Source organism: Plectropomus leopardus, chromosome 5 (genome assembly GCF_026936395.1).
Source record: "Plectropomus leopardus strain MGB_pleo_1.0 chromosome 5, ASM2693639v1, whole genome shotgun sequence".
NCBI classification, from domain to species: Eukaryota; Metazoa; Chordata; class Actinopteri; order Perciformes; family Serranidae; genus Plectropomus; species Plectropomus leopardus.
Window position 1 is genome coordinate 20825590 of NC_142180.1, and position 25737 is coordinate 20851326.

Here is a 25737-nt window from a genome sequence, read left to right on the forward strand (position 1 = left end):
GCTTTTGAACTGCTTACGTCCTGCACTGAGATGTTCTGGCTATGGCCTGATGCAGGTACCCTATTTTTAAAGATAGCACAGATTTATTCAATGAGATGGATGAATGGCTGCTGAACAGTTTCAGATTTCCACAAGCCCTGCTTTTAGATTTGTGCAATACTCTGGAGCCTCAATTTGGGCTGAACATGCTGGTCAAATGCCTCCACACCTGCATCTCTCCAATTCTTGGGCATGTGCCAGAGTATTTGCACATGGCAAAACACCTGCCGTAATGTAGTGTTTAGGGGGCGTTTCCCATGCCAGTAACGAACACCGGCCGTGCGCCTCCAATTTATGATCAAGTGGGATTCCTCATTCAGCACACCTGGGGAAGAACAGATTTGGATGACTAAGAACGTTTTCTGCATCTGGAGAAAACTTCTTGTTTTTTTTTCTCTTTCCTGAAAGCTCAGTGAAAATGAAAGAGAAATTTGTGAGAGTTGCTGCATGAGGTCCAAGCCTTCCTCATTTGTTTACATGCAAGCCAGCAACTTTAGAAGAGCTCTGTGTTCTCCTTCGGTTCTACAGTAAATTCTTGATAAAGTATCAACTCTTCTGTTAGTGTAGTATTGAGTTGACATTTTTCAATGGCAGTGTTTGGTATCAATACTTTAAAGGTCTCACTTGTTTCATATTTATACTCAGCATCAAACAACTACCTTTTGCTCTTCCATAATCAACCCTGAACCCCAATATAAACATTCACACAATGCTAAAACCCGACTTTCTAATTTTTGTCCTTCAGATTTAGCTTTAGACTGCCCCAGGCAGCTCCTCTGGGTCATTTAGCCTCCATCTCTTAGTGTCTAATACCTCCAGATTCTTCTTTGTGCCTTTCAATCACTGTCTTACCATATTATCATAGGCCGATGCTTATGTGGATACTACAGTTCCAAGCAGGCTATGCTTAAAAACATCATGAAGACGCACTCTATAAGATATAGTATGTCTGTACATGCTGTACATATCTTTATTATTCTGTACATACTATACATATCTTTATTATTATTGTTGTTTCATTTTATTCTATTCTATTTTATTCTATATTAAGTGCCTTCCTTTGTATGTATATATTTGCGTTATTTTGCCCTTTTAAAGAATATTTTATTCAGTTGCTGTTCTCTTATTTGCTGCTGAAACAAAACAATTTCCCTCACAGGATTAATAAAGTGTGTCTATTTTATTCTATTCTATATAGAAACAGAATAACATAAAACAGGCCAGGAATGAGACAGTGGGTAGGAAGTGTCTAATAATACTTTCATTTCATAAAAGATTATTTTACTTAATTACTTGCTTTAATTTTAAAATGTAGGTCAGTGAAAGCAGTGGTTCATCTTTGTTTGAAAGGATATATCTGGTGATTTTATATATTTTTCTCATAAACAAATCTCTTGACATGGCAAAACACTGAATTGATCCTATTAACAAGTACGTATCCAGCGCCTGGTAGCTTATTCCCCTGTGCCTTAGATTTCCTTTGTCATCCAGAAACTATTAAAAACACATCAGTGAGCCGCGATGTTGCACTATGTGACAACAAGTCCCTTCACTGTGATGAACACAAGCGCTGTAGTTTATTGATTTACCCGAACCCACACATATTGTATATTCTGCCACAAATACTTACGGTGCACTTCCTGTTAGACAAGCCAAAAACTACAGCTGTTATACTGTAACCAGGGTACCCTGGGTCATGGAAAACCTAGAATGGAATTTAACAATCTGCAGTAGTTTCCAGGCCTTGGAAAGTTATGAAATAAGCAGAATCCTTCAAAAGGTACTTGGAAAAGTTTTGGAATTTTGTTGTGTGATTTTATTAATTTATACATTAATCTTCCATTTCTGAACTTCTCAGAAGTATAACAAAAGGGCAGGTTAATTTTAAGTAGCTTTTGATGTAATTCATTGAATATGTGCCGATGTGTGACATGTTGTTGATCATCACGTATGTTTTTCATTTTCTTCCCACATGCCCTCACCACACAGGGGAGGAAGAGTTAGACTCTGATATGTTTGAATAAGAGAAAAGTAATGTTGTTACAGTGTGATTTAACATGAAGGATCATGAATACCAATGTTTTCATGCCTATACTATGTCCCACTACCGCTTTTAAACAATGCTTGTGTTATACATTGTGAATAGCTATGGTTTTTTTTTTTGTGGGACCTTGAAAAGGTCATAGGAACGTTTTCAAATTTTGTCCACAAAAATGTGTGGGAATCCTGTATAATAGCTTATTATGTCTTTTTAAATAATTAAGGTAATTTCTGAGATTTTTTTTGACAATGGCAAAAAATCATTAATATCACCAGCCTCATCTTGATAGACATCCAGGCTAATGACCTCATTTAGCATACCTACAAAATGTACACAGAGGGGAAAAAACACTGCCAATTATGTGTCTTACTTCTGGGTAAGTAGGCATAATGTCACAAAATCAAGACTACCCCTTTAAGGTTACAATTAGCATTAGGTTAAGGTCAGAGTTAGAACCTGCAGACATTTTTAATTAAAACGCAGCAAATTACAAGTGAAAGCATTGATTTTCATTTGAATTCTGAAAATACCACACATGGCATGCAGCTTTACCCAGCAAAGCTTTGCCTCTTTCGGTTTCATTGCTGCTAGAAAAAAAGAGGTGTCTATTTTTCTGTTTTTGCACTGTGACACTGCCACAAGCCAATCACAGCACAACCTGAAAGCAAAGGTTATACCGTTTTTAAAATGTAAGAGAAAATCATTGTTGGTTAAAGGATGTGACTTGTTTGTAGTGCATTTCTGCTGCAAATGCCAGTATCATCCTGGACAAAGAATACAGCCAGTCCGCACAGGTGTATTAATAAAAACACGAGCGCGTGAGCCTGTGTTTGGAGCCGTCACAGGACACAGATGAGCAGGGAGGATCGGGTCGCTGTGAACCTGCAGAGGAAAAGAGGGAGGCTAATGTGGAAATTAAGTGTCATTGTGTTTCACCTTCATTAGCCAGAGTCACCACACGTTCTCACCCGGCCTTAGTGTAGTTAACCATCTCAGCTGCTGCCTTGCATAATGACAAAGTGCAATAAATGGAGAGAGACACGGGGTGACACTCGCCTTGGGAGGGAGTGACTGTTGGAGAATATCGTCCCTCATCAGTCATTTATTAGCAGTTTTATCACTGCTGTCACAGGAAAAAAAAAAACCTGCAGGAACTTTGGTTCTAAAGTGTTTTTATGATTCAGTCTGGAGGATTAAGGTCACAGTGTACTAAAATATTTGTTGAAATAATAAAGCAGTACATTTGTTTGGATTAAGATCCAAAATATAGTGGGACTGGTTTAGTCACAGTGGTGGCTCAGCGGATAACACTGTTGCCTCACAAACATCCAGGCAGGGTTCCCAGGGTCATGAAAAACCTGGAAAAGTCATGGAATTTCACAGTCCCATTTCGTAGGCCTAGAAAAGTCATGGAATTAGTCAAGATCCTTGAAAGGTTTGGAAAAGTCTTATAATTTTCTGGCGTATGGTGATATTATAACAACAATCTTCCATGGACAACTTTCCAACATAATTTTGTCATTTTGATTCTGACATTTTTAAAAAACATTGGCTAGTGGGGCAAAAAAAAAAGGTTTTAAGGGTCCTTGAAAAGTCTGGAAATCTTTACAATGTCCAGGGTTTAATATTTTCTAAATGTGTTTATTCACATATTTCCACATATCCGCATCTCAAATATTATTCAAATTAAAAGGAGGTATAAAGAAAAAATAATGGGACATTATGATCTTTTGAGTAACGGTAATGTTGAGAGGACAGTAATTGATTGTTTCTGTTGTTATTGCTAAACTTAACATGATTTGTGAAAAAGAATGGCAGAAAGGTTGGCTGTTTGTTTCTGTATTTACTGCAGCTTCTGTTATTAGTAAGAAAGGGGCAGGTTTTATAAGATTTTCTTCTTCCTGCTCCTGTTTGATCACGTAATGTATATAAGTATTATGAGAGAAAAAAGCGAAAGTCAGTGACATGAGAAGATAAACCAAATATGAATGAATGAATGGAAAAGATGACACTACTCTAAAGACATGAAGTCCTTGTGAAATTAGTAAATAAATAGCCTGTTGATATGACTTTAAATGTGTTTGTCTGTTGTAGGTGCTAGCCCTGCGATGGACAGGAAACTGAGCAGAAGTGTTTACTTGTCTTCTTGTTCAGCATTGATTGAGGTGGATATACACTGGACAAACCCTGAACAGGCATAAAGAGGTACGGAAAATAAATGTGTGAGTGGAAGGATGTTTGTGTGCAGATGTTTCACGGTCGTGCTTTTTTCATGACCAATCAAATGCTTGCAAGGTTCTCAAATCCCTTCAATGTTTCTTGGTTTTCTTTCACTACTGCTGTTATTACAAGTTTGTTTCATGACTTTTTTGTAAGTATATTTTGAACAGTGGTCCTTGACAGAAAGATATAATAGACAACATGGTGGACTGTAGCATCAACACTGAGCCAGAGGATCTCAAAATCCATGTTTCGATTTCAAAAAGACCATGACAGAGTATTAAGGTTCATTTTTTACACGAAATTCAAACCTCTGTTTAAACATGGCTGTTTTAAACCGTCTGTTCAGTGGCTTAGTGGAGAAGCAAACAACCGCAGCTTCCGCAGGGTTGTTCCCCTCTCTCTTTCCCTATATTTTCTGCCCTCATCTAAACTCTCACATATACGAAAAAGGCAAAATCCCTAAAACAGATTAGGAAATATTAAATAAAACTTTTGTAATTAAGTTGGAATTGGTAGAAGTTTGTTAACTGCACTGTCTGTCACTCTGTGCCCTGTTGCCCTCGGCAAATTATGGTAGTGTTGTTGACTTAAATGCAAAATAGAGAAAACTAGCAAGCTGTGCTGAACTGGGCGACGAGGCATTTTGCAGTAACACAATAACAAATCTGAAGTCATGTTCGCTGATAGTTTGACATTCACAAATTAAGAGAGCAGTGTAGGTTTTGCAATATGACAGGAATGGGCTGCAAATAAATTAAACAGTTTGACAACTCAGCTATGTTCCATGTCGTTCCGACCGGGAATGTGACAGAACGAGCAAGACCAGTTGCTCATGTGAGTGCATCTCAGTATGAACTGCACAGGTTCAACTTCAGCGAGGGAGCAAGTAATGACGTCACCTATGTGAAGTGTTTTTCTAATAAGGTTATTTCACAGTGTTATACTTCATCAATTTCCTGACAAACTGTGACTGTTGAAATAAACTTTTTAGTTGACAATCATCATATATGTAGTTCATGGCACTATTCAAATAGGATCAAAAAATAAGGCTGTCACCATTGACTACTGTACATATTTTTTTCTGAAATAAGGTCCCATGGTGGAAAGGGAGGGGCTCTGCCTTTCAGTAGACACCTGTACATTTCTTCCAGAACCCTCAATTTAACTTTTAGATTGTCTTCCATCTGCCAGCAGCTTGTGGTAAATCATCAAGCTGATATGTCTGAGTGTATCTGTGAATATGCTGTTTATAAAAATACCGTCATTATTAAAATGTGTCACTTTATGACACCTGGATGCGTGAGATATATGAAGCTGTCACATAATGCTGTGCATTTTGTTGACTGACCAGTATCAAGATGGTGAAATCTTTTTCAGTCACTTTGGGTTGTACATCACTGCAAGGCAAGGTGGAAAAAAACAACCAAAAAAACACACACTTCTCAAGAGTGTGAGAAAGTGTTTTACAGACATGGAAACAATAACAATTAAAATCCAATAAGATAAACATAAAGAAGATGTGAATGACATAAATAAATTAGACAATTGAATACACAAGACCGAGACAAGCAAATACAACAATAAAACAGGCATCAAGTCATTGAGATGACATTGAGATACTCGACATGTTTAATGATGAGCCCCGGCTTTTCCTTTTTGTACATTTATTTATCCCTCTTTTATGGCGGAGCATTTTATTGCTGCAGCTGTTGTTTTCCATGTCATTTGTATTAAGGAATGAGGAAGCATCCTCTCCCATCATTGGAAACCCTGACACCGCTGTGATTTATAATCCCTGTGAATAATTTGCAAAACATTCAATCTCTCTGTCTGTGCGAGATACACTGATATAAACCTCCTCATTTAAGACGACCCGTGGGATGTTTAGGACGGAATCTCTTTCAACACGGTCGCTGCAGGCTGGAGGCTCAGTCGGCTGCTCCAGACTTGTTTGAGCATTGTCATTAGCTTTTCACTTTATTTAGAAAAAAATAAGCCTCTCTGGTGGTAAAAGTTATGTTTCCAACAGTTATGCAAGTAAGGTTTTCTGCTTGCTTCTGTGCTATGCATCATGAAGCTATAATAGGAAGTGTATTTCAAAATGACATGGAAATGTTTGCGTGGACAGATATGCAGACCTCGTCCTCAAGCTGCTGGGTATGTTTTTCTTTATTTGCATTGCCGCATAGATAAATCATTTGACACCTTTATAGTTTGTGCTACGGACTACAGAGAATTGCTTTTTCTGGAGGTTTGCAGTACCTTTGTGTACATAACCGTGTGCTAGTCGATTCATCATCAGACAGTAATTTAAGTAATTAGGGCAGTGATAAATCTGAATTTTTAAAAAGGTTCAGGGACGATTGTGCTATTGAATAGCGACTAAAATAGTGTTTTACACAAAGTAAAGCAGTATCAGGATGCAGGATGTAAATGCTACATATTGTTAGCTTTTGAAAAAATATTGAAATTTACATAGCTTCACATTTATTTGCCTTTTTCTGTTCAAGCGAATGAGTATTTTGTGTATTATACTGAAGTGAGATGGCACATCAGCTCAAGGGTTGTATCAAACGTTTCCTACCCTATATTTTGGAGGCAATTCGTAGATACAACAGTCCTGATCTCCTCTGAGGCGTGCCCCAGATGAAACAAAGCATACACCTCAATAGGTCTCCATGGGACTGGCGGCTATCTGACTGGCTCTTGGAAGATTGACAAGTGAGCATTATTTTTCAGAGGAAAGTGGCAGGCAGTCCCTTATGTGATATGAAGGCATGCGGAGGGCTGCTCTCTATCTTCCTCTCCATGTGTCTTTCTCTTTTTTTTAACACCTCTGCTATTCAAGCAGGCCTCTGAGCATTTAAATGATCAGAATTCTGCAACATGGCTGTCTGCCCCCGCGCTGTCAAATTTGGACGGATATGTTTCAGCAAGTGAGAGAGGTAGACATGGACAGTACACATACACTACACAGAGCTGTACACACACACACGCAGACACACACATTTGCCCACAAGTCCGGCGTCGCTTCTCCAGACAGACAAACGCCTCTCGGCATACCCGGCAGTTGAGCCGGGCAGAAAAGTGGAAAAATGTGCTCCTCAGTGGAGATGCAGTCAGTCATACAGCTGTCCAAAACCAGCAGCTATCTGTTCAGTTAGAGACTAGAGGGCAAAAGGCCAGAGTGTTTTTATTCAACTTTCACTCATTCGTCAACTATGAAATCTAAAGCGAATAACCTTTTTATTATTCAGTGTTTTCGAGAAATAACTGTACTTCCATTGACCTCAGTAGTTCTCTGTAATATGTCCCACTTTAAGATTTAAAATGTGTTCTGGTATAAAATGTTTTTAAATAGTGACTTATTGCTTTGAGGAAAGCAGGGCAAAATAAAAAAAAAAGATACAGTAGTTGCAGTGGGTCAAGAAAGATCCCTACAAACACTCCCTCTATATACAGTGGCGCTATTTAAGAACATACAGTATGTGACTATACCCAAAATTAGCTGGTCAATTGTATCTTCAAACACAAATTTCCAATTATACACTGCAGCCATATGACACAAAACAACACAAATATTTACATGGATCTTAACTGGTAGCATTTGGATATTGCTGAGCGCAGATGTCACTGTCAACACAGGCTGATTAAAGCTGATAAGAAAATAAATAAGCCACAGGCAGTCATTGTTATTGACAACACCATAGTGTGCCTCTAGTGAGCCAGAGCTTGCCAATTTTCAGAAAAAAAGCACAATTTAGTCAGCGAGGCTAGATCTGTCTACGTGACTGCCTGCTGGCACTAAGGGGAATATGGCTTCCTCCCGTGCGCTTATCGCTCGTCATTTGAATAAAACATGTTTATGTTACTATGCTAAATAGAGGCACGCTCAGGAACTCGTTTTAAGTGGTGATGATCTGTCTAGATTTAGAGTGAATAAGAGACTTGTGGAAAATTAACACTGACAGAGAGCTGGACCCCGACAATGGTTCAGCACAGACACGTCACGGCTGCGGTAGCAGGTGTCACCTCTCAACATTAACCATTTTAAGTGATGTGACTAAACGGGGAGCGCTGCAAGTATCCTTCTATTTTAAAGTGAATTTAATGAAACTTGGCACAATAAACAAATTCTAGGAGGCACACTTTGTGTCACAAGCAAGTGATTTCATTTACGGAGCCAATAAGTCCTTTTTTTTTTCCTCAAGTCAGACGGAGGAACAGAGAACGACACAGAGGAGCCGACAATGACTGCATCTGGCTGCCTGCTCCTATATACATCAGTCTGGGCAGAAATGCCCTGTGAAAAGTAGATTCGCTCACTGAGTGCTGGGCTGCTGCCAGCACTGATCGATCTGGAAATGTTATCTTTGGGTGATTTATCTGGAGGCTGCTATTTTTGTCTGTATTTTTAAATTATTATTCTAATACCTTAATGAAATCTGGAACATCCTTCATATCTTACCTGACTGAATTGGATTTGGGCAAATATAACACTGACCTGAGATAGCAGAGTGCATTTTAGTTCATTAGTTAGTCTATTTTATATTTTATCTCATGCATATTAATCACAACTTGCATAATATCTAAAATACTGTAGTGGATTTGTGCTGCAAATCTGATGGCAGGGAGCAGTGCCACGCTTAAATTTGCTCCAAATGTGATCCAGGTCTTGAGCTGACCCTGTCACCTGGACAGGATGTTAATAAATTGCCACAGAGCAATCTCTCCATATCTAGGCGGGAAGCTTTTGCTGGTCAGCAGAACATGTGTCTGCTTAGGCTGAGAGATGTCAGAACCTGCCTCCCCTGCCCCCCTCGCAAACAGACTGGAAAAAATTGACATATTGGTCACAAATAGTTTCTGCTGGGGAAATCCAATATCCCCAGGATATCTCTGGGAATCATCCGTGTGCACGGGATTCTGAAGAGACCTTAAGAGTCCTGAAGCAGGATATGTAAGCATTATGATGGCTATGATACACAACATTGACATTCTGAAAACGGCCTGTTCTTTGGATTTTCACAGGGGTGAAATTGAACAAATCAAATATACTGTATCTTGACAGTGATCTAAATCCTCAGAGCCCTTTTCAAACTATTTGGATATGAGATGCATCGCCAACTTTCGGCAGAAGTGCCTCCACATGTCATGCTGTTGACTTTGACCCTTTTGAAAGTGTCTAAAGGGATGGATTGAGTTTCATTTGGTGGAAAAGTTCAATTTTGTGGGTGGATTGCATTTTCTTCTGAAGTTTGGGAGTCGAAATCACACTATGTTAATGGCTCTATATTTGTTAGACTTAAATAAACAAGGAATACATTTTCTTGCATATGCCTATTGCAACCAAGTGTTAGGTTTCAGATCCATCGTAATGATAGTTGGCAGGGTTGAGGGTAGGGAACAGCTGTAGGCTCCCCATGTGTGCCCAACTAGCAAGCAAAATATGTGTGTGGGAAATATATGCAAACATGAAGGATCCTTTCACTTCTGGCTGGTAAAAACGTCCTTCACAGAGCCTAATTCAACGATAGCTCACAAAGGAAGCAGGGCCTGACATGACTAATCTCCTAATTCTCTGACAAACAGATAATTTGTGGCACATAGAGGAAGAAGGAGGACAAAGTACAAAGACACTTCAGTAGCTTTGGTAGTGTTTCTTCAGTGTTGCACAGAAGACTATAATTGTCTTATTTTCTGTAGCAAAGGGCTAAATGCCATCCAAGGCCACAATAGTTTATCCAAGATCCAGCAAAACATTTTTGGATGAGGTTACCAAGAATAGTATCGTCCACAGATGTACCTCCACAAGCAACACCGAGGGAAACTGCAGCTGCGATGAGACGGCTAAATTTGGAGAAAATAGCTAAGACCTCAATCCATAAAAAGTGGTGTTTTTCTGCACTTTTAAGACTCTCAACATTGCACACTTCCTTGTTAGAAGAAGATCAAAGACTTGCTGCTAATTAATATTGTGTTCAGGGGTGTACTTTACCTGGATGAAAGGCTTGATGATTAGGAATTATCTTTGTTTCATGGTGGAGGGATGGAGGTACATTCAAAACATGTTGCACAGCCATGTTTATTGGTAGGAAAAAAACATGTTTGTGTTAAAAGTAGCCATTTAGAGGATAAAAAAGGAGAACTGCATCTAAAATTGTTGTCATAGCTTTAATGGCCCTGCAAACTTAGGATCCTTACTTTGTGCTCTGCTACTTAGTAATTTGAAGGTTGTTGGAAACATTGTTATTAAATGCTCCTTCAAAATCTGGGCACCCATTTTGGGCAAGACAAGCTTTCTCCTGTATGCCATTCAGCAATAACCCACTATTTACACACTCAGTGTTGGACATAGCATCCTAGCAGTGGTCCAGAAATGGCCAGAGAAAGGATACAGATTTGTTCCAAGACAGTATTTTCTTGTGTCTTGCCCAGATAGAGGAGTTGGCATTCTATAAATTCACTTTTTCAGGTACCTTCAAATCAGTGACTTTGTCAAAGAAAAAAATCATTACATTTTCGGCTCAGAGTCCCACCAACTGGTTGGAGGACTGTATTCATAAAGGCCCCCCTGACTACAACTCTATCTCAGATTTATGCTATTTTGCAGTCCATGGCCTCACTTTCCTTGGAACGCCTCAAATCAAATTGGGAGAATGACTTTGGTGCGACAAAATCTGGAAATCAATGACAATCATCCAACTTTCATTTGTATCAGTTATAGATGATTCAGTTTAAAATATTTCACAGACTGCTACTGTCAAGAAGAAGCCTTGCCCAACTCTATCCAGAATTTGACCCATTCTGTCAATGGTGCAGCTGAGACCCAGCATTACTTGCCAGTTGATTTTGGGCTCTTTCCCTAGATATGAGACAATTTTGGGCCAAGGTCTTTAAAACACCCGTACATGTGTCACAAAGCCATAAACTTAAAGCCAAGTCTGGCAGTTTCTGGCATCGCTCATTGAAATCTAAATCTCACTCGAGCCAGCGCCCGTGCTGTTGCTTTCTTGTCGCTTTGAGCAAGACGTCTCATTCTATATAATTGGAAATTGAGCTCCCCCCTATGTATAGCTGCTGGGTTGAGGAAGTAATGGTTCAATTGAAGTTGGAAAAGCTCAGATATACCACTCAGTTAAAGTATGGCAGTTATTCCGGGACTACCATGTTAATGTCTTCATTACAAGAAATATAACTCAAAGCCTTTATCTGATGAGTTAGCATTGTGAGTTTGTTGGTCAGGCCACCATTTTATTGAAATATCTCAACAGGTTTAAGATTGTTATAAGATTTTTGAAGAGACATTCCCGAGCCTCAGAGGATGAATCCTACTTTGATGATCCTTTGACTTTCCCTCAAGCACCAACATGGGGTTTGCCATTGTATTGTCTAATGAAATGTATCAACTGGTATTTGATGGAACGGTGTGCAAATGATGTATGTTCACCTTCCTAAATTTACTCAGCTGACAGTCAACACACAAGGAAACAGAGAAACAACCATGCTAAATTGTCATATCAGAGATACCATTATACTTGCTAGCACTGACATTGTGAGCATGTTAGTTTATACCCAAATCCATACTATACTCGCTGTGGAATAGTTTGGGATGTGACATTCACAAACAGAAATTAAGATGCTTTTCAGTACTTACATTTTTTAGCTGTGAGCTGCTCCTGTATTTGCTTTTTATCATTGCATTACGGGAGAACTGTGTGCATCAGCAGCACATGCTGAAATTCACTACATTTAGTATGCATTGTGTCTGCTTTGAGCATACTTTGTCACTTTTATAGTGTGAGCACAAATCCGTACATACTCAAAATTGCTTAGAATCAGTATGTATTATGTATTTGTTTGCATTTCTTAAAGCCAGTTAGATGGTGCCATTAGGAGTTGGTGCCTTTTCTCAAGGATGTATGGAAGTTGATGGACATAATTATCGATTTAGAGAGCTTTCAGTTTCAGGCGAGTCTCTGTAACCATCAACCCACCCTGTCACACACAAAGCTACTGTATGCACACTGTCAGCCAGCGCACATACAGAGAAAAAACAGATTTCACAGGCTGTGCAGCAGGTGACTTTCCTACATGTCATTAGGCTGGGTGGAAACGTCTTTATTCAAAAAATATGCTGTAAGGAGGCACACATTCATCACCCTGACTGTGTTATCTTCTGAGTCATGCGCTCATATGCTGAAAGACTATACCGCACCGAAGCAGCAGGGAGAAAAAAACATCTTCAATTTACAGCTGTGCGTCTCCCCTGCTGGGTCTGCATGTACAGCATCAATCCATTCACAGTAGGGAAATATTACACAGTCAACACACGAGGAAACAGAGAAACAAACATGCTCAATATACATATCAGACATTTCAACCAGTTACTAATAGAGCCCTGGCTCACCAAGCTTCTCTTGTTCTCTCTTTCTTTCCCTCTCTACATGTCTCTCTCCCCATGTGTGATATGTCAAAGTCTTATTTCCATGTCCTGGCGCCACTTATACTCAAGGCAAACACAGGGCGGTATGTGTTGATGATTGTCAGCAGTGGCCATTTATCATCTGTCAAGCTTCTGTCCTCTGAGGAGGTAAATACACCCGGTGAATTATGGTTGTTTTAGTCTGCAGGCGGAATCCCACATGACAGCCAGCAGAAGGCCGTGACAAAATCGTTTATGAGGAAATAGTTTATCATGGCCATGGTAAACATTGTCCATCACACATGAGAAGAGCAATGGATGTACGACTTTGACGGGGAGAAAGTTGGATCGGAGACATTTGGGAGCTGAAGTCGAGGCATGAAAGATGTAATTCAATGTGATGGGGGAAAAAACAACATAATCATCATGTTTTTGTTGTGTCTCATTTGTTCAATGTTGGATCCATCCATGTGTGTGAATATTGGTGTATCTGTCTTGAAAATAGGGATGGAGTACGGTAGGGATTATAATTCATATCAAACTCAAAGCTGTGTTTTCCTCGTCAAAGGGAGGACTGTTTGTGCAGCTTCAGTATGCCTTGAGTTTCCACTTTACATGGATCACAGATTTGACGGACTTTTATTGTCTTAGTTTTTTTGTATTCTTGTGAATTATCTAGTGTAATTCTTGAGGCAGTGGAAGGAAAAATCAAATTGTTTACTTACAAAAAAAGTAAAAGTGTGAACTAAAAGTCAAGTAAAAGTCCCACTTCCAGAAAATGTAGCAGCAAAACATGAAAGCTCCACAAATATTTATTATGCAGAATGATCCCTTCCAGGGCATCATCTTATTTTATGAATATTATGTATTATCATACGCCTGTTAACAATATTTTTAATGTTGTAGATGGAGAAAGTTTTCACTGTTGAGCAGATATTTACACATTTTGTTAGCCAGTGATTTACTTGTTGATTACTAACCTTCACAGTAACCATTTACCATGGCTGTCAAATAGATAATACTTAATTAACAGGTAGCAAAATGGAAATACCCAAGTTAAAGATAAATAGCTAACCCAACATGTTATGTCATGTATGTACCTTGATGTTAAAAACTTCAAAGTATGTTTCTCATAGTACAATTTACCATAACTATTTATTAGCCCTCATAGGTTAGGTTTAGGCAAAAAGAGTTTCTTTGGTCATCCTCATACAGATGTTTGTATGACATCCTATGAAAATGCACATACAGTGGCTTGCATGATATCCATTGAATAAACACCCTCCAAATGATGTAATGTACTTTAACCCTTAGAAACCTGAGCAGAGTGGCTTGATTTCTTTTTTTTTAAAAAAACACGGGAATACAGCAATAAGCAGGTTAACAAGAAACAACTCCAAATTTAACAAAAAACTGGTTAAAATTACCTGAAAATTTGCAAAAAAGGGAAAGTATAAAACAAAAACAAGTAAGAAGAAGAAGAACAAGAAAAACAAGTAAGAAGAAGAAGAACAAGAACAAGACCTGAAAATTATATATATATATATATATATATATATATATATATATATATACATGTCTCTCTCCTTTTGATTGTTTGCTTCTCCCCCTTTCTCCCCATTTATTGCAATTTGTTTATTGCCTTCCCCCCATAGTTTTTAGGAGAATCTAACCTACTTGCTCAGGTTTTAAGGGTTGAAATAACTTGTGGCAAATTAAGTGATATCGGCTAGGTGTAGAAAAAGAAACGTGGTGACTACAAACCTTTGAATGAAGTTCACACAGTTCTGAACACCGGCCTTCTAGGGAAAGTCCCGTGGTCATGTGTTTGCAGCCTTCCTGATTACATGGGTTAGACACACATTACTGACTCATGTATATGTGGGATATATATGGTTTGTGGTCACTTTACTTCTTTTGGTATACGTAGGAACAGCGCATGAGAACAGCCTGCATTAACATAATATCTAATGTAGCTTATACCATACATGGAGAATAAATTATTTCCACTTGAGATTTGTGAGACCTGAACAATGATCCACTCTGTTTCTCACAGAAGTATAAGCCACATTCCTGGTGGAAAGTCTCTGAGTGGTTCAGCCAGATGGACAGCGTATTGAAAAACAGGGGTGTGTGGGGCCAGCGGGGGCCAGTTCCACACCTCGTCCGGCAAAGTGGGGCCAATCATTAACAGATTTGACCCGTCTTTTCCTTACTGTAAGGGAGAGTTCTGGTCTGTGCTGCATTTCCCAAAGAGCCCTGGGGCGATCCTAGCACACGTCCCCCAACATATGGAGAAATGTATGTGCCTGAAAGCAAAACGCTTTAAAATGGGCTTTTCTGGAAGCACTAAATACCGTGAGGTGCAGTTAATGATGGCATGTCCCAGTTGTGGTTCAGGACAGGGCATTTGGAATTTGCAGTTGTCAAATTTGGTAATCTTCTAAATCCAAGTAGGAGCTGACGCTGAAACCCTAAACTGTTGCCAGTAACATCTGTATGCTGGCAGGTGCTTGTCAAGCTAGGACACAGTATGGTCTGGACTGACATCCAGTCAGCCCACAGTGAAAGTTGCTCTTCACTCACCATACAGAGTGAAGCCTCATAAAAAGTTCTGTGAAATGACAAGACCTTGATAGATTCTGAACTAATCTCCTTTTAGGCACCAATTCAAAATATCTGGGCTCGTATCCAGCGGCTTAAAAATAATGATTCTCTCCTGCAGTCTTTCCTTCACTCACCCAGTGATTTGGGCCTCACAAGTCTAACATGTCTTGCAGTGCCATTTGCTTTGGTAGAAACCGTGAAAGTCGTCCGTTTCTGTTTCGACAGTCCCTCTAATAACGTGTTGAAAATTGGTGCACACACTGTCAAAGTCTTGAAATGATATTTCAGATGAAGGGATCATTAATGATGGTGGAGGCTAATCAGGAGGTGACCCGTGAATGTCCAGGTATTGGTAGGAGTGTCGGCTTTGGCTAACAGCAAATGGTGTGTTCAGGCATTTGAACCACTTTATATTCCATTTGGAGAATAGGAGCACTCATGCATTAAAGAATATCTTGTTACAGTTTCTATTGAGGTGTCTCCTCTGAGAGTTACAACTGTCTAAATTGAAAATTAAAAATAATTTCACAATCTATTTCACTCAATTTAAGACATTGCCATAATTGTTTTGTGACATTAATTATTCACAATAAATGCAATGTCTAGTGAGATAAACTTTGTCTTTTCAATGTGCATCCTGTCTTTGGCCAGGAGGAAATCACTCGCATTAAGTCTGTAGTTGCTGTTAATATTAATATATTTACGCAGCATTTATTCATTAATTCCTATTGCAAAATTTAGGAAGACAGTTGCCTCACATTTGTTGTCATTAGTAAAGATATGAGGCCCAATCACTGACTTTATAAAATGCAGTCAGATTTCCCTTCAGGATACAACACTTTACTTTTCCATCTCTCTTTGACACAGGGACACTAAGTAAATAGTATTTAATTCACTTTCTTTGTTTCCTGCGCTGTTAGCAGTTCACTTGGGAAACGTTAGCTAGTTATTATCATTATGAGGTGCTTTAACCTGAAGGTCTGCTACCCTCAAGAGCACCGTCACAAGTAGGCTTATTGTTGAGCCTTTGTTAATGGTGATTTCAGCTGTACATCCCATTAGTTTATTTGCACATATGTTGCATGGTACATAATGTACACAATAAAAGAGAACAAAGGGAAATAAAAATAAGAAGTGTGGTGGACCGATGAAATCCATTAGTGTCATCAAGTTATTAAGACATGCTTCACTCTCTCCTCTCTTTGTTTGGAGTTTAATTTAAAGAGCACATTTAAAACACAAAAGGATTTGATTGAATCATTAGCACCAATACAAAAAAATAGTACAATAAAATAAAAGCAGTAAACTGTAAGTGGGCATGATTACGAATTTATGTTTCACGTAAACGGAAAAGGCAAACAATTTTAACAAATTAGGAGGTCCGAGCAATTAAACTAATTACACTATTTCCTCTTTCTTTATTGCCTATTATTGGAATTGTGATGTTGTGTACAGGTCATACTAAACCTCCACCTCCAGTAAGCACAAAGTTGTTTCGTTTTTTTCTTGATTCAGCACTGCAGCGCTGCAGTGGCTCCGCGGTGCAGCCAGCCCTGATTTTCACACTCCCTGAGGTGCTGCAACTTTTTAAGATGTGTAGCCACCTTTTTGGTGCTTTTTACATAGACTGCACAATCATCTTTCATATATCTGCCATGAAACTTTATGAACAGCAATTTATAGCCAATGCACTGTATATCACTTAAAGTATGATTGTTATACTTCAGCTGGAAGTAAAAGTTTTTGTTACTCTAAGAGTCTTGTGGTAATATCTGATTCTGAAAGTAATAAACTTTTAAGGCTTTTTTGGACAAAGACTTCATTTGTTAGCGTCTCTTTCAGTGATGTCATGGCACAAAAGGAAATAGGAGATAAACAACATGCCAACTCAGCTCAGTATGATTTTCATATCGCAAAAGGTGCTGTTTGGTTTAAGCTCTTGGGTTTGTCAACCACTAATCAGGACAGTTAGGAAGGAATCCCTCATGGTTTAGAGTTTATTTTTGGACATTCATTTGATGATTTGAAGTCGGAGTTATAGTGTATGAAGCGCCAAAACATCGACAGAGTGAGTATGTGGATGCTCATCGTGCAATCAAAGGTTTTTCATCAGACTCCTCTCTGTAAACATTGGCATCCCAAAGCAAACCACGCAGTGATTAAGAGGAGTCCGCTGTTTTCACTCAGACTTTCAACTTCTGCCAAAAGTTTCAGAATGATCAAGAGAGGCATGTTGTTTTCTTTCTCTATCTAGATAGATAGTCATCAGTCGATGATTGAAATTAGCCCATAACCCCCCGATGATCAACTCTTGACTTGCTTTGTAATCCTTGGTTAATTATGTTGTAGTCATAGAGTGACAACTCCAAAGTCTCACTGATTTTTGTAGCTTCTCTGTTTCCTAAATGAGTTCATGGTATGTGATTGTGAGGCCTTCGGTTTTATTCTTTAAATGTAGTTTGCTATGTGAGTGGAGTATTTCTGTGTTGTAATTCTTGGCTGCAAACCTACCTTGATGTTATATCAGAGTGTGGGTGTTGTACCTAAAACCCTAGCATCGTCTGACAGATAAAAACTGAGCTGAATGAGGATTTAGATTTGTGTGCGAGCCAGATGACTAAAGAGTCATGACTGAACATGACCACAACCTGCACTTTGATTAAAATTGAACAAAATCCCTCACTGCTCCCACAGAAACCAACAATTAATGTCACCTTCTGACCCGACGTTGTTGGCCTCACTCCTCCTGCAGACATTCAACAAGATTAATGTCAGGCTTCACTTTAATCTGCTTTGTCTAGATAAGAGTGGACTCCACTGAGCAGGAAAAGCCACAAATACAAAAATAGTTTGTCGGCTTTTCAACATCTTCATGCAGTCTTCGGGACTGATTTCTGAATTTTTTGAAGATGAAGTAAGGGAGTGAAGACGGTGGCTATTAAGAGTAGGAATTAATGTCATATCCTTGTCCCTGAAGTGTCCATTTTGCTTTCATTGGAAAAAACATCTTGAATCTTACTCATCATTCACTGATCTTATTTGTTCCATGGTGGCAGAACAGCTCATAATACACTGCGAATACGCATTGCATCAACTATATTCCCTGTAAAAGTGTGTTGACAATAAGCGGTGCTTTTATCATTAAAGCAAAAAACTTTTTTTTTTTTTTATTGAACGACATGTTTTAGTTTCCCTCTTCCCTGTGCTGCAAGAAAAAACGGGTGAAATCAAATCAAAGGCTGCATAAACTGGAAAGTTGAGTTGTTTTCTTTGAGTGAGGGCTTTTCAGTGAAAACACAGAGTTCTGTTAAATGTTAGCCATATAAATAGGTGGATGATTTTGCTGCATCCTGTAAGGGTGAATGATCTCACTTGCAAGATTATTCACAGTTGCCAAAAACACTGACATTCCTGAGTATTAAACCACAAGACATCATCTAAAATATGCCCGCATCATAGGATAAGATGAATCACATGAACTTAGACAAATGGCCCCAAACTTGGAATGATACGCATCTTCATCAGTCAAGGCCTTGTTGATGAAAGCTTAAGGCTCTGTGAAGAACTTTGCCATTGCAGTGCGAAGGCCATCTGTCTGCTGAGGCCGATCGAACCCTCAGGACTGGGGCCCCTGCCAGCGCTGCTACGAGGAGGCCTCTGAACAAATGGGTGCAGAAAAGCCAGGCAGGATTTATGGTGGAGAATGTAGGGAGCCTGGTCGACTGTAAAAGAAAAAAAAAAAAGAAGACAGATTTTCATCCATTTAGGAGGAGGTGGTGCTGCTAAAGTTGTGTTGTCAGCAGGAGGAGGTGAAGCCCTGGCAAGCTGCCGTTCTTGGCTGAAAAATGTTCACACAAAGTGATCAATAGATCTTTGATAAGACTAACACGCCCTGGCATGCGGTTGTTCTTTCAAGTTGTGCAACGGACACACACTCGAGTCATCAAGGGCACGCATCAGTGAGCTGACCCCATTGTGATGACGACTGAGGCACCATATCCCTTTACAGTTAAGACTCTCAACAGAAAAAAAAAACTATGAATATTTAAAGGCCCTGAAAACCTATTTTCTAAATCAGCTTTGCACTTTGGCCGACAGTCTAACATGAAAACACTGTTTTCTGTCAAAGGGCAATTTTAGTTATACTACATGACTGATTTCTGTATTTGTGATTTCCCTCTGTGTGCTTGTCATTGGTTTATAGTGGATGGGGCTCAGTTAGAAAAAAATGTGTCACATACTGTGCACCAATCAGAATTTAGCAATATTTTAATCAGGAAGTGATGATAGCTGAGGAGTTGTTTGCTTTTGTTGGCTGTTCACCATCATAAATCACATCTCAGAATAGCTGAAATAACTATGGATAATTATCTTTTGCCTTACTCACACCACAAAGTTTGACTTGACTGAACTCACTTTTGTTACCAGGTCCTTTTCTCTTTCCCTTTTCACTGCAGATAATGTCACCTTAGTCCACTCTGGCAACACAAAAACAATGCCAATGCAAAGTCAATGACGATCTTTCATCGTGTGGGACACACAAACTAATCATAAAGAGCAAAAAAATTAGTCTGTGTTAGAGAGGGTTGGTCAAGCAAACATGGACTTTCATCCAAGAGGCAGCAAGTTTATGTTCCGTACGTCCCATATGTTCCATATGTCCCAGACATCCCATACGTCCCATACCTAATTGTTTTATGGAAACCATAATCTTCTCCGAAACTTAAACCAATTTTTTTTCTTTCCCTTTTTAACATATGACCACTTAATGTGTTCTCAAGAGGTTGTGTCCATCTCACACATTACTGTGATATTATATTGCAATGCATTATGAAATTGCAGTGACATCATCTTCAAAGTGACACTAAATGAATCCTTGTATTAACAACCCAACGGAAGAATGTCTGCACTTTGTCAGTTGTAAATGGTAGTGTACGGCATATGCTATGGTTTTGTGGACTGACGTGTTTTAAGATCGCAGTTGAATACATAAAAAAATGCTACTGCTATTGATGGCAGCTTGGTTATTTAAAAATACTGGGTTTGTGCAGGATGTCCTGTGTGGAGCAATTCTAGTGACAATATTTGCTGGCCAGTCAATGGTCTGCAGTGTTTTAACTCCACCTTCTAGTATCGGCTCAGCTTTCTTTAATCCTCAAACGAGGTGGTACCAAAAATTACCAGGTTCCAGGTTCTGTCCACAACTTTTGCTGATGGAAAACCAAAAAAGAGCAAGTCGAGTTCAGACAGTAGAGCTTTGCCTTTCAAGTGGAAATGTGGCATTTGATAAGTATTTGTTCAGTCACAAATATTTAGGGTAATAGAGAGGTTTTTGACTTCATGTTTTCAGGGGCCCTAAAAAGAAATACATACATGTTGCAGCAAAACGTTTGCTGCAACATGTATGTATTTCTGTATGTATGTATTAAATCTAACAAAACATTTCAACGTACTGTATAAACAACAGTACTTGAGTATTTTAACAGCCTGCAATAGTCCACATTTTTCTTTTTCTGGGTGTATTTCTACATCAGAGTGACATAAATATTTCCATTGCCAGTTACTGTGCATGTTTTTAATCATTTGATTAACTCAGTAAAATGTCCCTGATTCATACGTCAGGTCAAATTAGAAGACTGAGTGTAGAGAGTGTTAAAAGACCAGTCCTACATTTTTTCAGAGTTATAAAAGTTAATCTGTGGTTGAGTAATATAATGCATGTTGCTCGAGGTAATTTGGCTGCACTGTTCTTCCAGCTTTCTCCCAAGAAATGTGTAAATGTTGTGTGAATGGAAATACAGTAACTAGACATGATTTCACTCCCGTCGCTGTACATAAATAGCACATGTTGTAAGGCACCGTAAGCCTCTGCCCTGAACCGTTTCAGATGTATGGGTCTCTCTGGAGTATTTAAATCTAGCTGAGATGACTGATGACCGCGGCTGCCACAGAAGCTACACTGACATGTCCTTCCTGGTTAAAGCCAGCAATACAGGCCTTTTTTGAAAGCAAAGATTTAGTAAATAAGTGCAGTGAAGCAGTGAAGATAAATTGTTCCCATCACTGAAATTCATTTATCTCTACAGCCAATGGTTTATTTAATTCCTTATCTACAAAACGGGGCATTATACCATTGTGAGCAGCCAATGTGCATTTTCACATGGATGATGCCCACCAGCTTGGGCAAGAATTTGCCCTCAATTTCAGCTCATCATCTTCTGGGCATGGAAACTATTTTCATATGTGTCAAGACTATATTTAAGCTCTATCAGTGGGGAAATCTCTGAGAAAGATTCAATGATTAACACAGAGATGCTCAGACCCTCCTAGCCAGTACTTTAAAATGTATTGTGACAAAATTCTGAATTACCTGCATTTTTAACAACCCTCTCTTGCAGCCAGACTTAGTCAAATAAACATATCACTTCTATATTTGGCATTCCACCCCCGCAATATACAATTACCAAATTTTATCCAGTTAAGCCTGTTTGCAGCATTTGAACTGACAACTACCCTTAAAAGCCTCTGATCACTTTCGCTATGTTTGAAATAAAGAAGTTTATTTTGTCTGCCACTCAGAGTTCAATATTGTGACTGTTATCCCTTAGACAGTTATTCAAATTCATTCAGTGTGATTCATTTAAAACTCTGGCGAATAGTTACTGCATGGCACAGCATGTTGTTTCCACTTGGTTATGTTAATTTACTGGACAGTATTTGCTCAGCCACATAGCTAGAGATTTAATTGGTTCTCGTATTCCAACATGCAACGCCCCCTCACCAGGTAATCAATTAATTCTATTCTGAAAGGGGTGCCAAAAATGAGGAAACAGTGTTGATAGTTATCATAGCACTCTAGTTTCAACAATAGATCAATCAGGTTTTGCTCATTGGTTGCCCTTCACATAGGGCAACCAATGAGCCTATGATGCTGCTTTAAAGGGGAAGTGAGCCCATTTAATGCCCTGTCCATGCACAGTTCTTGGTCATAGATAATGGGTGTAGCCACAATGATGTCACCCATTGGTTTGTTGACTCCCCCCCTTCCTCAAGCTTGGTATTTAGGTGTTGCCATCTGGGAATTTTGGAGCCAGAAATGGCCATTTTTGGACAAGGGTTGGAGCTGTGGAGGAGGTGGAGGTTGATTGACAATCTGTGGTGACGCCTCGCAGTCACTCAAGCAGCCTGCCCTTAAATATGCGTTACATTAAGTCCTCATCAACGTAAAAGAGTGAGTCAAAGAAAAATTCATCCCTGTACAATTGCCATAAATAAGGAAATTAGTTACAGAGGCCACACCCAAATTTGCACCAGGCCAAATGCATGTTTCTTAATGCTTTTAAGTTGTTATCTATGAGAATTAACTTGATTCAAGTTGCCATTAAGAAAATGCAGTTTTTGGCAGTTTTGTGTTGGCTTCTTTTTGAGTCCACAAGGTTGTGTAAAGCCTTTTGAGGCTCCAGAGGGGGCTGTGTGAAGTCTGGTAAATTGCTGGTTTTGGAGCTAGAAGTTAGGAGCCAAAATCTTTTGAGACCCTGTGTTTTTTGTTTGTTTTGTTTTTTATCTTGGCACCTGCGTTTAGGGTTAGAGCAGCCACACTGGCGGCTTGAGCTGCGCTGCTCAGGTGTGGAAATACAAAAGTTACCGCAGTAGGCAGCCCTGCAGCAGCGCCACACAACGATGCTGTCAGTGCGAACACTACAAGCGTGCAAGCTGCAGCAGTTCAGCAAAGTGTTGTCAAGGACTGCTCATGCATGCAGTGTGTCCCTGGTGTAAATGTTACTGCGTCATTCCATACGGTCCCATGTAACTGATAATCAACAGAAAATCACAGTGTAGACAATATCCTTACAAATGTTCAGTTCCTGTTTGCCAGTCTGACTTTGTGGAATAAGAAGGCGTAATCTATCAGAAAAGTGAGCTTAGTACAATTTTAGGGGATTATACTTATTTTAACAGAGGATTTAACTTTGGCTTAGACAGAGGATTAATGCCACACATTTATCTGATACTTGTTAGTCCAACATTTTCCTTCCTGTTATTACAGACAATTTAGTCTGACTGTATCATCTGGTTTATCTGTTATAATGTGGTCATCACACCGTTTCAGATGAACCCTTTTATCTAATTACCATGCGTGAGAGCTGCATTTCAGGCCACCTTGGTGGACCAGCCGACAGATTTTAAGGGAAAACTTGACTGTTGTTTCGATGATCAGTCCCAGAATACCCAGCTCCAGTTTTACAGCTTCCAGGCTCAATTGGAAGTGCACTTAAACAAGATAATGGTCCGTGGTAAAATAAAGGGCAGGAAGTTCTTCAGGTTTTGTTTGGTTGAACAGAGCACTGTCTGTTTGCAACATGGAAATGTCGGTCGGAGGGATATCTCTTACAGATGTTTACTTTATTGTTCACATCTGTATGATGTGATATCGGGCATCTTGTATACTAAAAGAGATGTTTCACTCCACCACCTCTGAAGCAACATGTGCTTCCTAACTAGCCTGGGATCAGATTCCAGCTGCATGTGTCTCCTCTGCTTTGGAACAGATTAGATAAAATGCAAAATGCAAAACATATGACTACCAAAGATGATACGAAATAACAAAATATGAGTTACACTTTTTCTGCAATGTAGCACATACAAGTAAACAATGATTTCTAAATAATGTCTCTACTGATTACATCAGGTTGTGCTAGTAGGTGTACATAAATATTTCAACAAACACAATTCCTATCACATAAATCTACTCTTTCCTCAAATGATACCCCACTGTTTTTCATTTTGGTCCCTCGTCATTTTTCCCCGATGCAACATCCTGTTTCATATTCAACATACATTATCAATTTCAGATTGTTAAATGGCCTCCAAATGTTGCTTTCATGTGTCTGCAAAATATTTAATAGCATGTTAACTGGAAGTCATTAAAGCTGTATGGTAACTTTGATAAAAAAGTAACTTTTAATGTTTCTTGAAACTGTCACTATATTCACACAGCACTAAGTTAGACCAATAATCAGAGCTCTGCAGATATAAAAACACACACTTCACCTGCTAACACTACTGCCATTACTAATCATTAGACTGTAACCACGGCACTTTTAGACATGAAAAATGATTCACCGTAAGCTGAAAAAAAATAACTGCTCTCTTGCTCGTTTATTAACAGCTTTTACAAGATGCAGTGGTGGTCAATGGTCTTGGCAAGAAACTTGAAATAAATTAGTAATTTAAAAAATTATTTTTTAAAAGCTAGGGGAAGTTTTATAACAGTAAGCTATATGGACATTTGTCATGTTATACATTAAAATTATTTTTAGAGAATTATAATTTTTAAGCACTTTTTTAAGGTCATTTTCTTTTTTTTCACTTTTTCAGTCTTTTTTTTCTACTAATTCTGCTAATTTGAGGTATTCATTTTTACCCCAATAAACATTTTGTGACAGAAAGCAAATAATGATATTCATTAGGTGTTTTATCACTTTTGACACATATAACTATAATGTTTATAACCCTGAAAAGAATTGCCTACTTGGTTTTCTTCAACTTGGCATGAAGGGGTGCAAATATTCGATATTAACATAATTTCATTGGAAGAAATGCAAATATACAGTGTTGCTAAGTAAAACAATCAAATTCCTTCCAATTTTCAAAGTCAAATACCAGTCCATCCTAATGACTGCAAAGTAAAACTTAGTTACTCTGCACCCACCTGTGATTGTGACACTATCACAGAGTCCAGCGCTCTGCATCAGGTACGCTTCATAAAAAATTCAAAACACTTTCCAGGCAGTTGTAGCCTGAGGCTCTCAAGGTTTGTCTTTGTAAGAATTTGATAATACTGGTCACACTGCGTTGTGTGTCCTTGAGCTGCAACAAGGGCGAGAGATTTGTTTCCTAAGTCCGTACAGACGCAGAGCAAGTGAAAAAAAACAACCTGGCATCAGAAAGTCACTGCGATTGTTTTGAATGACAAGGTTGACAATTCTCAGAGTGCATTATTAAATATTACCATAGAAAGAAGCGAAAGAGCAATGGAGCAAGACATTTGTTAAAGTAGAGGGTAGAAAGTATATGAAGGTAACACTAGACATATTTAATACAATCAACTGTCAGGGTGCAGGAGAAATGATTCATACCACCGTACACAATGCAATGAAATGTTATTGGGTATATGAAATTCTAATACACACGCATATTATTTAATAGTCTCTGCATCACAGCCTACTTATTGTGTTTGTGTGCGCATAATAATTCCTCTGTTAACCCTTTCACTATTAGCTACTAGACCTGTTATCATGGTAACTGATGACTTGCTGAATCCACTAAGTAAGCAGCTTAGGGTGAAGCAAATGTGCCTACGCTATCTGTAATCTACTTATCAATCAGAAATTGGATTAAT

At 38.9% G+C, this 25737-nt stretch overlaps 1 long non-coding RNA gene across 4 annotated transcripts in view; it reads left to right on the plus strand.

Annotated features, from left to right (window-relative positions):
* Positions 1-25737, plus strand: part of LOC148189560 (uncharacterized) — a 69836-nt gene that overhangs the window by 2179 nt on the left and 41920 nt on the right. For 3 of the 4 annotated variants that reach the window (XR_015776604.1, XR_015776605.1, XR_015776606.1), the window contains exon 3: positions 4175-4285. This is a non-coding gene — a long non-coding RNA (uncharacterized LOC148189560). Of the gene's footprint in view, positions 1-4174; positions 4286-12929; positions 14026-25737 lie in introns of those variants that run through there. The other variant, XR_015776603.1, reaches the window with a different exon arrangement.